The following is a 14,494-nucleotide window of genomic DNA, read 5'->3' on the forward strand; positions in this document are numbered from 1 at the left end:
CAAAAATTTTAACACTATTTTTTTAAGGGCATTGAATATTATATTTACGAATGATAAAATCAGGTTTTGATTTTCTTTTAATTGCATTTTTTCCTTTTGCTCTTATGCATTTATAGTGCATCTAAATTCTGTCAAATTAAGTTTATATATCTTAAATTTTCCTGTAGAATATATACAGATTTGAAATATGTACAGCAGTTTTAGGTCTATAAAAAAATGTCGCCCAAAATCGGTATTTTGGCCGCAGATATGCAAGTGAAGGAGTTGATATACAAAAAAAAAATAATTACGCCAATATTAGCGCTGTTCCAAAAGTGCCATAAAAATTATGATATCACAATTTCAAAAATATTGCGTGAAGCCTAATATATATGTTTTGTAATGATAATCGCTAATTTAGTGTCCGAAAATAATATAGAATTAAGTCAATTAACCCCCAAAAATAATTCATGTCGAGAAAAAACTGAAAACTTATATTTAAAAGTACCACAAGTATTTTTTATGAACATTGCATTCTAAAATGTCTTCTTACACTTAAATCAATACAATACAATTTAAATCTGTATAGTCCAAACTAGTAAAATACTATTTCATTGATCATTAAATGAAGCTATTCTTTGTATGTTGTTAAAAAGTAGTCATTAGTGACAATTTCATAAAACCTGATTTTAAAATACTTTAAAAATACGGAAGATCTATTAAAATCTCTATTATAAATGTAATAAAGTATTAATTTTCATCTAAAAGGAAAAAAAATACAACTAAAGGTAAAATTTTAAAATTGACTCAAAAATGACTTAAAACATAGTCTATTGCGGTTTCATTCTGGGACATCTTATTCAAACATTACCATTATAAAAATTAAAATTCAGTACTAGTTCGGGATAATTATACCGAACTGCAGGAATAGGATATTTAAATATGTGCCTTTTTTTACTTTAAGTATGTGTATTGAATTTTATTTAGCAATTGTTTGAGTATTTTGTAATTGAATTGTTAAGTATTTACAAGAGGCAGTGAGAGAGACTGGATACGTAATTACTTTATATGCTGTCGTTGCAATCGGATTATACAATAAATTTAAGGAAATACTTACGCCTCACTTACTTTAATACTTGCATAAGCTATTATTGCAATTAATTAAAAAGCATACATTTATGTATGTATATATAAAACTTTGTTTAAAAGTTATAATCTTAAATGGAACTTAAAACCTGCCATATAACACAGCTTCTAGAAACACTTTGATTTAAAAATAAATTTAAGATTTTCTAAATTTCGATTGTATGGAAACGAGATATGTATGTATGTATGTATGTATGTATGTATGTATGCATGTATGAAATGTATGTATGAAAAACGATTCGAATTGTTTATCACGAATTTTCGAAATTTCTTTAATTTAATTACTACAAAGGAATTTATTGTTTTAAGAACGGGTCTAATTGAGATATATTTTTACTTGAAAGTTATATATAAACATATGTTTTTAATCCTATTGTAAAATAATTCTTTATAATTATACCTTAATATATGTTATATGTTCTCTCATTTCTGTGAATGTATTGCATCTAGAAAATGAAAAATAATATTTTTAAGGTATGAATGTATTTAAAAAAAACAGTTTAATTGATTTTGACTCACCGTTTATGTAAAACACATTAAATTGTATAAAAGAAATATATCTACATATCGCTCATTTATTATAAGACTGACATTATACAAAATTCGAGTTATGGGAAGCAAAAGGCTACAAAACATGCAACATACTAAAGACTTACATATAGATTTTTTAAATTTCAAATATGTCTAATATTTTCGGTGTAAAATCGTACTATCGGAATCTGGATTAAATTTTCAAATCAAATTCAAATAATTTTCTGAAGGGGACTTTCTAAGGAGCTAGGGCTGGTAAATTTAAATTTAAAAAATTTAAGCTATTACCGTGTGTTTCACATTTAAAAGCACAGTAACAGCTGTTGATAAGCTTAATTAATAAATTTGTTAAAACAACTAGGCAAGACCGTTTGAAAATTCAAAAAGTACCATTTGAAGAACCAAAAAGTGGTAAAAATATTTTTTTAATAAGAAGCGTGATTTATGTGCTTCTGTTCCAAAATTAGGAAATTCAAAGAAAAATATATGTGTTTATAGATTCGATTTTGCATTTTGTCGTTATATTAGAGAACATACAAAAAGTACTAGTTGATGAGCAAAAAGTACCAAACATTTCCCTCTTTTAGTTTAATTATTAAATCAGAGCCGTGCGGATCAATTATACATATATTTAAATTCAGCCCAAGAAAGTCAGTCGAACTTTATTGTAAGTTATTTAATTTAACTTAAGATTTTAATGTTCTAGTTAACAGATTGAAAAATATGTCAGTTAATCTTAACTAATGTTGAATGTTATTTTATGCATAAAATATGAAGATAGTTTTATAATTTTAATGGTTTTATTAGACATAACATTAGACCGACTCACCAAAAAATTGTGCTTGAATTATCCTTATCCCAATAAATCCTGTTTGTGTCATAATGTTACCCGAAATATTTCGTGTTGTCCATTCGAAAAATGGATCAAATTCAAGAAAATATGCTTATGGGGAGACAATTGCATTTTTAAAATATAAAAATATACGATTCGAATATATGATTTCGAACTAGAATTACTACATTACCACCACGTCCCTCTAAACTTTAGGGTTTTAATTGTAATTCAACCTCACTTGACCCTACATATAAATCTATTTGAGAATGGTTTCAGAAAATCGAATTGCCGCGAAAGGTTTTTGCACCAAATTTTCGTCAATTGAACACTACAGACTATGACGTTGTGATAGTGCCTAACCTAATGTATGTATTAATTGAAAACTATGATTTGTACTTTACAGCAAAAACTATCTAATTACACATAACCTGAAATATGTAAAAATAATTTTTAAAAAACAACTTAATTATATATTATTAAACATAAAACTGCAATACAATTCTTATGAAATTTTCATCAACATAGTTGATCCCATACAAAGGATTAACTTCCGTATTCATAAAGGTATTAATCGCTTATTTTAGGTTTATTACACACATTTTCCATACAAAATTCCTACAACAAACCATCAATAACTTTATTAAGCATTTATAAATATGGGGGTTATTATTTACCCGTTGTTACCTTGACTCTCTTACTCTGAAAACGATACTTTTCTAATAAGTATTTCTAAAACTTTAAAAAGCCAAATATATTTCCAGAAATAATATAGACAATTAACGTTTCCAGACAAACAGATCTTCCTACGTTTCAAATTTGAAGAAAACGGTCCAGCCGCTTAGGCGTGATTGTGGAGCAGATAAATCTTTCTCTTTCAAAGATATTTATAATAAATATAAAAATTTTGCCTAACATAGTTAAATAAAGATATAAGAAAGGGGCATTCACTACGCTTTTGTGTTTTCTATATAAAATGAGCCGATCTAATATATATTAAACCCCCTAAAACTTTCATTGAAACACACACATAGACACTCATATGTGTAACTATATTTCAAAAAGCCTACAAATCTATTCAATCAAGCATAAAAAGGATTTAAAATTATTGTTACGGTAGAGTAGACTCTGTTAAGTTTTTCTTCCATTCTACTTTTATTCAGTTTATCTAACCATCTACTTCTTAGGAAAAAACATTAATTTATGACATTTTAATTTAGAAATAAATACTTTAACACATGAATACTTGTAAAAGAATGACCATATTGTATACATTTACTCCTTTAACTTAAAATAATAAATTATATTTTGAGCACAGTAAAGGGTAAAAGTTTTCTTTCAGTATTAAATTAACTTGCTACGAACTGTAATGGTAATTTTATGGATAATTTTATTTCAGTCCAAAAAATCTGCAGCAGTTTTAAATTTCAACATTTTTAACATATTTATAATAATCTTTAATATAATTATTTTTTACCTTTTTCGTATGAAACTACTTTTGTATTTGTGTATCCTACAAGTAATATCGATTTTATTTGAAAGAAAGTTTCTTAGTTTTGAAAGAAAGGCAAAACATCTGTGATTGAAAGGTCAATTTAAGGAAAAACAATTTTATTTTTGACTAAAAAGACCCTTGAAAAATACTTGATACTAGAAAGTAAAATTTTAATTTAATTTTTAAACTCTTTTGGCAATACAAGTTTTTTTATTATTTGACACTTTTTAATAACTGAGTGTGATACGGAAATAGTTAAAAATATGGCAGGATTATCTTACACTTGAGTTTTTAACATTAAACAATATTGAGTTTTTAATTTGTATATATAAAAAGACCTATAAAAGGAAATAAAGATAAAGGGTTATACATTCAATAAAGTTTTTTGCATTAATATTGGCAAAAGTCTTAACAGTTTATTGCTGTTGTTGATAGAATTTGTTAACATTGGTTTTCATTAAAACGTTCGTAACAATAAATTTTTGAACTTAAATTTATCCTAATTTAATCTTATAGTTGAAACTTCAATTAAACTCTATGAAGATGATATTTCATGTTGTCATATTATTACTAAATATTATTTCTGCGGTGGCCAAAAAAAGTCATAGTGTCCACAGAAGTTATGACTATTCTTACGTCCATTTGGACAAGTTATTTTTAATTTAGGAAAGTGTTGCATTTTAGATTAATTTAAAAAAGTTTGACACTTTGGAAATTGTTATAACTTCCATAGACACTATGACTCTGTTTAGTATGTTACATTTAAAAATCGTTTTTGATGAAAATGCATCAAGGTATACTAGCCTACTATTGGATAGTAGGCCAGAAACAAATTTTGGGTTCAAAGTGTGGTCATACAGGGTTTTGTTCAAATGACTGTAACTTTTCACATATTGGCTCTTGCAAAAATTGTTAAAACGAGTTCAGATACCTATATCATATTAGAAATCAAAGTCCAATAAAATAGGGTTTTAATGACAAAATTAAAAAAATGAGCTTATTTTCAAAATTTCAAACTTGAATGTTATATTTACAAATAATAAGATCGAGTTTTATTTTTTTAATTTCATTTTTCTTAGTGCATCAAAATTCTGTCAAATTAGGTTTAAATATTTTTTAAATTTTTCTGTAAAATTGTATACTAAAGTCAGATTTGAAATGGGTTCAGCAGTTTTCGATCTATTAAAAACGTCACCCAAAATTGAAATTTGAACAAAATAGTTTCGCCAATATTTGGAATATTTGAAGCATTTATACGAATACATTAACTAGTTGGAGTGCTATTTTCAGCTGTGCCGAATTTTAAACACCCTCCACCACCAAGCGTCTTTTTATTAACACCCATTTATAACTATATAATTTTTAGATAACTCAACAAGAGTTTTGTTTCCATAGTGAAGGTATTAACATTTATGGCGAATCGAAGTGAACCTTACATGGGGGCTTAGAAAAATTATGTACCGAGCGAAAAAAAATCAAAATACGCATTTATGTCGAATAATATCCCGAAAACTTTAATTATCAATGTGCCATTAAGTGATATTCGGAAATGGTTTATATGAACAAATTCCAGTTAATTAAGTTATTAATTAATGAAATATGTGCGTTAAAGTGATTTTCGGAAGTGGGAGCTATGACCAATAATGTAGCGATCCGAGCCATGCAAGGGCATATGTAAATCTTTGCTATTGGAGTTAAAAAATGTTTATGTACATATATATCCGACTCGCATCCCTCTAAGTAAAAACGTCCAGTATAAAAAAATAGTGAAAAATTAAGTGTCAAAAATTATTCTTGAGTTAAAAAAATTATTTTATTGATAGATATCCTATTATGGTACTATAAAACCCTTCAAGGAAAGCTTTCTTTTAAGCAAAAAAGGGTCCATTTAAAAAATAATTATTTAAAAAAATTAGGAATGGGCAAAGAAATAGTTATCTGAACTCTGGACCAATAGGTGAAATGTTAAACTCATTTGTATAAAATCCTGTGAACGCCTCTAAGTCCGACAGTTCTTGACCCATAGGGCTGAAAATTTGTGTCTGACCTACTATCCAATAGTAGGTACTAACGTTTGTCAAAATCGATTTATTTAGTTGGGTCACCTGACATGAAATTCGCTATACATTTGTATGGGAGTCCATCCGTCTGTCTGTGTGTCCATGTAAACCTAGTTCGCATGCTACAGGTCGCAATTTTTTTGTCCAAGGACAAATGCTATTGAAAATGGTTGAAATCGCTCCATTATTTCGCCTAGTCTCCATACAACCGTACCCCCCGAATAGCGCCTTTTCGCTTACAATGATGTTAAATGTTTTATTATGTTAACAAAACTTGGCAAGACTCTAAATGATTCTACCAATTTTTGATCGGATGTCATTTGACCCTATACCCAATACAAACTCACCTTTAGAAAATGACCTGAAAGTCAAAATTCAATTCACTTCAACAAATTTAATGCTTTAATTTTTACAAAATAATCCATATTTTTAACATACTGACTGCACAGAAACAAATAAAAATGAATTTTAATTATGAAATTGCTCATATTAATTAAAAAAAGTTTTGATTTTTCTCTAATCACCAAAATGATACTATTGATTAACTGAAAATTAAAAATGTTAATTGGAAAAAACGTGGCAAAAATTTCAATTAAAACAGTATTATTGTAATTAATTCGTTTAATTAGATTTGGTGGCATATTCCAAATACGCCTTTAATGAATTCGATTAAATTCCTAATTATTGTAATTTTAAATATCGACTAAAAAATAATTATTCCAATTGAAGATTTATCTAAATTGTTTTTATTGAATATACATAAATTATGTATGTATGTATGCATGCATGCATGCATGTATGTATGTATGTATGTATGTATGTATGTATGTATGTATGTATGTATGTATGTATGTATGTATGTATGTATGTTTGTATGTATGCAATCGCCACGATATACTTCATAACTTATAAAAACTCCTAGCATCCGCCGGGGTCATGCGCCAAGAAATAATGATCTAAAAAGAGACAACAAAAGAAAACTTAGAAATACGTTTGAGAAATCTTGATCAAAGCTTACCTTGTGTTAAGTCCACTGCTTTTTTTAAATGTATCAGGGATATAATGCGTCAAAATATAGCATCCCATCCCACAAAATATCTAAAAGGCACTATATTAAATTGCGTACACATATTTTTGAATGAGAACTATTTTTACTTACGTAGGTCCACATAACAGAGATGAATAAATTCCGGTCCATTTTGTGTTTGAATTGAAATAACGCATTTTTTTATAAAATAATGAAAAAATTCTTTTCTGCAAAAGTTTTAAACTATTTATTCTTTTTATTTTTTTTACAAATGTCAAAATATTAAAAAATTCAAAAATTCAAAAAGCAATTACAAAAAATAATCACATTAATTAAAAATATAATTCAATTAAAATTTAATACTGATTAACGTCTTTATTGAAAAAAATTACTCATTATTTTTTCTGTGTGGTGTAGGGTATCATGTAGCCGACCATGCCCGACTATACATTCTTACTTGTTTACTCATAACTTTATGCGTCGTGCACCGAATTTTCAATAGCAAACTGTTTAGGACAAAAGTGAATATTTGCATTGAATTTGGCTGATTTTCATTGTTTAGTTTTACCGTGAGCGTGAGCAGACAGACGGACATAGCCAAATCGATTCAGAATTTCACAAAGACCCAAAATATATATATTTTGTTGGGCCTAAGATTATTATTGCTTGGTGTTAGACACGGAGTGAATTAAAGTAAATACTATTATTTTGAATCAAAAATTCTCAGCGTGATTTGAAATTAATATAAAATGATTCATGCAAAGTCCTTCTATTGAAATAAGGCTCTAATGTGTTGAATATCAATTCTTTAAGCCGATATGACACCAAATCGGGGATAACTTGACAAGGAATGTGGAATGTTGTCCAAATATTTCTTGATGTAATAACTTTAACAGTATGTATATATAAATATATAAACGTGTTGTACGTTATACAGTTCTTATTATATGTATTACTGATTTAAATATGTGAATGATATATGTATAAGCTAAGATTTTGGTCGTTCCTAAGTGCTCTCAAATCTCTTAGGAACCCTTCGTCTTGCACATACTTAATAAATCTAATTTTCACTTTAGACCAGACATTTAGAAGTAAACATACTTGAGACGAAGGATATGGATTGAAAAAGGACTAAAATAATATTAAAATCATTGTGTATTTGAACAAGGTTTCTTCTATGTGAAAATGAAATATACATATGTAATATGTGTATGTCTACATGCATATGTCTACATGCATACATATGAATGTATTGATAAATATTTGAGTTAACTTGATTTATGCAATTCAGTCTAGATATTGTAATTTAATGTAAATGAAATCAATGAAAATAGTTTCTTACAAACTTTCCCATTTGTTGTAAGTAAAATATTCAGGAAATCACTTAGTTTTAAAGTGTACTTACAGTACATTCGAGTTAGGAAATATACATATGAGTAATTATCAAAGTTTTTTATTTCCTTTGAAATTGAACATAATTGTTGATAACTTTGATAAGAATTTATATTATGTCCAGCCTTAAAACTTTTATACACTATTCGTTATTGTACTAACTAAAGACACTTGGAAGACAAATTTTTTACAAGCTTATCCGTGTGACATCACTTAACGTATTAGAACTTTTTTGTTGAAATTTGTCACCAAAATTGGGACAACTGTGGACATAGTTCGAATGATTATTAAAACTCAAATTATGATCCAGGAAAATGCCAAGAGTTTTAATATAATAAACCAATTCCATTTCCACATTGTTAATGTGAAAACTTATTCCAGAAGTATTGAATGAAATAGCTTGGGATTTTGAAAGATTGAAAACAATAAAGTTTTTACTACACCATTTTTCAATTCTGTGCAAATTGTGACTAATATTTGACATCAGGGAGCTAACATTATAATCAGGCGATGAAAACAACAACTGAAAATCATAATATTCATTATATTCATGTCTATTCATTAAATGTTTGTATAAGTCGGTGTTTGATATATAAAACCGCAAAAATAAAAAAATTAATGATGAAAATTTTTTAAAAAAATTCATAAACTTTTTCCAAATTTATATTTCAAAATAACAAAAAACGCATTTTCTTCAAGTGTTATTAAACACATATATATTAGCAAAAATATTCGAATGGAAAAATTTTACGAATATGGAATAACATATTACCATATAGAGATAGACTCACTCACTCTCTCACTCTTTTGGCCAATTTAAATGTAAAAATATGTCTATAATAAAATACCTTTATCTCATTTGTGATGATGGTAATACAATATTATAATAAATTTTTTTTAATACTTTTTAGGGAAATTAACCTATTTTAGCTACATAGTATGAGTTCAGACATGTGTATGCACAAGACAACAATAATGCGACAATTTGTTTAAAAAATATCATCATAAGCACACGAAATTTATTTAGCCAATTGTCGGCTTTAGTACACTCTTTAAAATATAATTGTTCAATTCACAATCGATGTTGTAGCGTTGTATGCGTTGTACGTCAGCAGCTGCTACAATAGTCATAACAATGTTGTTGGTATTTTCTATGCAAAAGTTCTATACAACTCTTACGACAATTTTTCATATGTTTTTCAAATGTCGTAAGAAAATTCAGTGTTGTCAATTGTTTATTTCAGCATATAAATAAAAAATTCAATCGATTTTGGCATAAAAAACGATAAAGTGGTAATACAGAAATTACCAACAAACAGCTGTTTATCAAAACAAAAATAAAATTTTATTAAAAACTGTTTATTTTTTATTAGTTTAAAATGTGAAATAATAAAAATAATAGAATTTAAAAAAATGAAATTAATTTGGTTTTATTTTGCTCGTTTAATTAGTTTAATATTCTTTGTTTTTTTATTTTACTTTTGACATTGTTTGTTTGGATTGTTTTTTTTATTGTGAACAGAAACTTATGACTTGCTACAAAAGTCTGTTCACAATCACTGTTACTACACTTTAATAGATACAATATACAACTTGATTGTGAATTGAACAAATGTAAAGTCGAACGTCTTAAAGTTCAAAAATCAAATAATACTTTTACCTACACTTGTATATTTCATACATGTGTACATACATACATACATACATACATACATACATACATACATACATACATACATACATACATACATACATACATACATACATACATACATACATACATACATACAAACATACATACATACATACATACATACATACATACGATTAACTGTATGAACAATAGAGTGGCACCAAAATGGAAGTTGCTGTTGGTCCCACCGAAAGTGTTATGAAGGCCGAATTAGACCCGGAGTGTTAAATGCAATTAGAATACTTGTCACATTCAAAGATCTCACACTTTCATTCAAAAGAAAGGTACTATGCCTATTAAATAGCTCTGAGAGTAGTGTTTATAAAAAACTACTTTTGAAGAAACCGGTTTGTCGGTTAACCGAAAATTTGCCATTTATAGAAAACCGGGTTTACGGTTAACCGAGAACAAAAAAGCGGTTACACCGGTTAACCGAAATGTATGGTTAAATATACTTATATTTAGTTGGATGAGAATATTTTGCGAAATATTATGAACTGCTGAATAGGATATTTTCCCTTTTTAGTTTAGCTATGTCCGGAAATATATCATAAGAAAGCAATCTTATTCAGATCTGAAGCTGCAATTGATTAGTTAAGTACATGGAAGTAGTCAGGGGAGGGATATATTGACCTTGCAATACATATGTATATGATACTATTTATGTATGTACTAAATATGAGAAATTGAATTGAATTTTCCGAAATTGGTCTCAAACTTTTGTTTTTGAGAGCTTATCGCGCAAAAATTAATTATAATTTTTGTTACAGTATTTCTGGTCCGTAAAACGACTTAGTGTATTATAACGGGCATATAAACACCTAAATAATTTAAAAATTTCTGAAATGGACCAAACTATTGATCTGTATAACATAACCTAAGCTATGTATTATTCTGTATAACCTAAAAATTACGACAATTTTGGCACATATTTCAACAAAAAAATAATATGCCTCTCCAATCCACACAAATTTTAAAATCATTTAAAAGTCAACTTTTTACTTGTTTCCTAAAATTGTAAATCTTTATTTAATATACATAAAATATTTTTAACATATCCTAACTTTCGTTTAACACGAACAGAGAATAATATTTAAAATTTTGTATAGAAAATTTTTAAAAATGTAATTTTTTATAAAAAAAATACATTTTTGCACTAAACATTTAAATTTTTTACATTAAAACCGGATAACCCGGTTAACCGGAAATTCGAAATATGCAATAAAAGCCGGTTTTTCGGTTAACCGGGTAACCGATTTATAAACACTATCTGAGAGTGAAGAAACTATGGCAGGTTTAAAAGCATGTTTTTATACACCCCATCAAAAAAGAGGGAGCCATATTGATTTTGTCATTCCATTTGAAACACATCGAAATATTTCTCATATACCCACGAAATATATTCTGTATCCTTAATAAATTCTAAGACAATCTAGCCATATCTATCCATCCGTCTGTCTGCCTGTCTGTTAAAAGAACAATAGAGTCCGAACGAAAAGAGCTAGAACGAAAAGAAAATGGGCAATATCGGTCCTCTTTTTCGTATAGCCCCCAATACAAGTGGCCACCCGAAAACAGTTTTAACAGTTATAACTGTTTTGAACAATGCGAGTATATCGATGAAATTCGACATAAATAATATCTTATATGTCCCAAATTCTCCAAATTTTATAAGAATCGGTCTATAATTGACCCTATCCCTCATATATAAAAAATAATTTTAACGCCCATACTGACTTAAAAATATGAGTTTAGCGCTGAAATTCGATATAAGTAAGTTTTTTACGAGCAAAAATCTGTCTACCGAATTTTATGAGGATCGTTCCATAATTAACCCTACCTCCACATAAGGTCCCCCTCAGAAAATTAGTCTAACGCTTACTACTGAATTCAAAATAAGAGTATTTGAATTCAGTACTAAGCTCCACATTACTGGCTTAAAAATACGAGTATAGCTATGAAATTCGATACCCAAAGTAAGTTTCTTACAAGCCAAAATCTTGTTCCATTTTTTTTTTTTTTGCATTTTCTGTTCAACATTCTTACTTATTAATTTTTAAATGATCCTAAAGCTTCGCGATTTAGTAAATTAAACCAAAATATTTCAAAACTTATGAAATTAAAAGATTTTTCATAATTATAAAAAATACAAACATATTGTATATTTTGTTAAAAATAGTAAAACTAAAAGGGAATTTTTTTCTTTACAGTTAAGCTCACGAACGATCTTCGATAGACACAAAATATTTTGAAAACTATAATAAAAGAAATAAAATATTTTGATACTGGTGAAATTTTGATTTATTCACGTACCATCGTATCCCCCTAAGAATGTTTTGTTGAAAATGACCCACCTCACGAAAGGACAACACTAAAACAAAAATATCATCATATAACATAACAATGTGTATTTTGAGAAAGCTGACAAAAGAACAATTTTTTGTGAGTCCGCCTAATGTACTAAATTATGTGAATGTCTGTATTTGCATCAGCGAATGTTCGACTTTGAGAGCATAAAACTAGTGTTTAACAAATACTTTACCAATTTTAATGGAATTTCCTTTACCAATTTTACCAATTTTAATGGAATTTCCAATTTTTAATTTATGTTTTTAACATAAATCAAATCAACAACCAAAAAGTTTGAAGGGTTCATCGGCACGCAACATAACGCAGCAATATTGAAATGTAGTTCATAAATGCATTAACAATAACCCCTCAAATGATTGTTTAATGCAAGTACAGTGTGAATGTTAAATTAAATACATACATATGTATACATATATTAATACTAGATTTCTTATATACTAAGAATAATAAAAATAATATATAAATAAAACATGTATTTAAAAATAACGTTCATCGTACTAAATATTTAATATAAGTATTGAAAAATTCTATTCATTCTTTCATCCATTTAACCATTCATCCATCCATTGCTTCGTACATTTAATCTCCCTCTAGCAGCCGGCACGTGTCCTTCATATTTGAATCTCGTACTCGAACTGTGTACAATCAACCCAATAAACTTGTTCAAAGTTAAACACTCAACCTGCATTAAGCCACTCGCCAACTCAACTAAACTCAAATGCTTGCCTCACCTATTGTATTGGATCGAACAGGCAGCCAATATTAAAGTACCAAGCAGACATGCATGTATTTATACACTAAATGCAATAAATACCTATTACACATTTACAATAGTTGTCTAACTCCAAAAAAATATTATAGACTTTTAGTTGCACAGTTAAAAAGCTCGGATTGTGAGTTAGTTCACTATTGAAATAAATATGCAATATTTATATGTCTACATACACATATGCTTATATATGGGGAATTCCACGTCAAGTGACCTAAGTTTTTAAATCGATGTCTTCCGATTTGGATGAAATTTGCACAAAGGCTAGGCCAGACACCCTATCGGTCAAGAACTGCCGGAGTCAAAGGGGGTTAAATTTGGACATTTTGGTCATACAGAGTTTTATATGGTCATACAGGGTTTTTTACTTATTGTTCCTAGAAAATATTTTCCGAAGGAGTTCAGAATACTAAATACTAAACTCAAGTACCTCACTTACCTTTTGGCTCGAACAGGCAGCCAATGGTTCCAGAACCACGCAGATATGCATGTATTTTTACACTAAGGGCTAATCTTTAGGCGAAGGATAAGGGATTAAATTAAAAATAATCCTTGAGTATTCAATTAGTTTTCTTTGCTAGTTTAAGTGCCCAATGGAGGTGGTTTAAACTTGAGCAAGAAATGCATAAGTGTAAACAGCTGATGAAAAAATTAATACATTCTTTTTAAATAAGCATTAAAATGTTTAATTTATGGATTATTATAAATTATGGGAACTTCATATTATATTTTTTTTCTTTTAAAATTAAGTTTTCATATATCATTTACAATTATCTTCTTCTTTTTTTATAAAATATGCATCGTTTTGATAACAAACTGTGACCTTTTCTGTTGTTTTGTATGGCAACACTTCGAATTTTAATCTTATACCAGGGTAGGTAAAAATATCGCTCGCGATCGCTATTTTATTTATATCGCTCGTTTCAAAATTCAAAATCGCGAGTTTTATTTTTGAACACGCGAGCACAATTTTAATTAGAGTTTTATGTGTTTTGTATTTGCTTCGTAAGCGATATTTACATGTTTTTGTTTTTTCAACTCGCTTACGAGCGAGTGGAAAACGAGTTGAATTCGAGTTAAATTCGAGCCGAAAATCAGAAAACATGTGTGAGCAAGAAACAGGTTCTGTTGTGGGAAATAATTATGTATGTGGGATTGTGTAGCCGTAGGTTTTATGACGGTCTGACAAAGCAAAAGTGG

This window comes from Lucilia cuprina, chromosome 6, assembly GCF_022045245.1.
Source record: "Lucilia cuprina isolate Lc7/37 chromosome 6, ASM2204524v1, whole genome shotgun sequence".
In the NCBI taxonomy this organism is placed as follows: Eukaryota; Metazoa; Arthropoda; class Insecta; order Diptera; family Calliphoridae; genus Lucilia; species Lucilia cuprina.